Source organism: Triticum dicoccoides, chromosome 5B (genome assembly GCF_002162155.2).
Source record: "Triticum dicoccoides isolate Atlit2015 ecotype Zavitan chromosome 5B, WEW_v2.0, whole genome shotgun sequence".
NCBI classification, from domain to species: domain Eukaryota; kingdom Viridiplantae; phylum Streptophyta; class Magnoliopsida; order Poales; family Poaceae; genus Triticum; species Triticum dicoccoides.
The window spans coordinates 707,677,483-707,679,547 of NC_041389.1; positions in this window are offsets into that span (position 1 = coordinate 707,677,483).

Consider the following 2,065-nt stretch of genomic DNA (forward strand, 5'->3'; position numbering starts at 1 on the left):
TGATAAGATAAATATATTTTTGGTATTTTATAATATAGATGCAAAAAGTAAAGATGCAAATAAAAGTATATTGGAAGCAAATATGATAAGAGATAGACCCGGGGGCCATAGGTTTCACTAGAGGCTTCTCTCGAGATAGCATAAGTATTACGATGGGTTAACAAATTACTGTCGAGCAATTGATAGAAAAACGAATAATTATGAGATTATCTAGGCATGATCATGTATATAGGCATCATGTCCGCAACAAGTAGACCGACTCCTGCCTGCATCTACTGCTATTACTCCACACATCGACCGACTCTTGCCTGCATCTAGAGCATTAAGTTCACAAAGAACAGAGTAACGCATTAAGCAAGATGAAATGATGTAGAGGGATAAACTCAAGCAATATGATATAAACCCCATCTTTTTATCCTCGATGGCAACAATACAATACGTTCCTTGCAACCCTTTCTTTCACTGGGTAAGGACACCGCAAGATTGAACCCAAAGCTAAGCACTTCTCCCATGGAAAGAAAGATCATTCTAGTAGTCCAAACCAAACTGATAATTCGAAGAGACTTGCGAAGATAACTCAATCATACATAAAAGAATTCAGAGAAGATTCAAATATTATTCATAGATAAACTTGATCATAAACCCACAATTCATCGAATCTCGACAAACACACCACAAAAAGATATTACATCAAATAGATCTCCACAAGAGAGGGGAGAACATTGTATTGAGATCCAAAAAGAGAGAAGAAGCCATCTAGCTAATAACTATGGACCCGTAGGTCTGTGGTAAACTACTCACAACTCATCGGAAGGGCTATGGTGTTGATGTAGAAGCCCTCCATGGTCGATTCCCCCTCCGGCAGAGTGCCGGCGAAGGCTCCAAGATGAGATCTTGCGGATACAGAAGGTTATGGCGGTGGAAATTGTGTTTCGGGTGCTCCCTGGATGTTTTTGGGGTACGTAGGCTTATATAGGAGGAAGAAGTACGTCGGTGGACACCCGAGGGGCCCACGAGACAGGGGCGTGCCCTATAGGAGGGGGCACCCTCCTATCTCGTGGAGGCCTCAGCTGCTTCTTGACTTGCACTCCAAGTCCTCTGGATCACGTTCGTTCCAAAAATCACGCTCCCGAAGGTTTCATTCCGTTTGGACGCCGTTTGATATTCCTTTTCTTCGAAATACTAAAATAGGCAAAAAACAGCAATACGGGTTGGGCCTCCGGTTAGTAGGTTAGTCCCAAAAATGATATAAATGTGTAAAATAAAGCCCATAAACATCCAAAAGGGGTAATATAATAGCATGGAACAATCAAAAATTATAGATACATTGGAGACGTATCAATAGGCAGATGTAGTATGTACCAAAAACAGGAAGGCGTGTCATATTCACATGTATAATGTGTAAGCTAAGGAGATGCAATTTAATAAATTAGGAGCAATACAAGCTAGGCACCATATGCAACATGCAACCAGATATCACACTGCCATGTTAGAGCAAGCACCTTGGGTTGTGGAGTAGGGGAGATGAGATTTGGAACTAGCACTGCAGTACGAGTAGCAGGAGAATCTGCAGAGATCGTCTGTTTTGGTTGCTCCAGAGGACCACCATCATTCCGTGCCTTCGTCCTTTCAGATTTTGCCTTGTCAAGTAAACACACAAGAAAAAGGAATGAAATTCGCACTTCCAAATTCGTTGATGCATGATACTGAAGAACACAACTTTTATGTATGGCAACCACATTGTAGGAGGATGGAATATGTATGAAAAACGCTAAGCAGAAGGCATTTCAACAAATTGGAAGCAATGCAATCTAGACACCATATGAAAGATCCAACCAAAATCACTCTACCAAGTTAGATGTGTCTCATTATAAGTGGCACTTCAACAAATTAGAGGCAATACATGTTTGAAATGATATGCAAGATGCAACCAATATTACACTGTCAACTTGAAGGTGTATCGTCAGAAGTGATTGATGAGGGATACACAAGAAAAGTAGTTTGATGTAAGAACATGGTTAATAGAAAGACGTAGTATGAACCAAAAACAGGAAGGCATGTCATA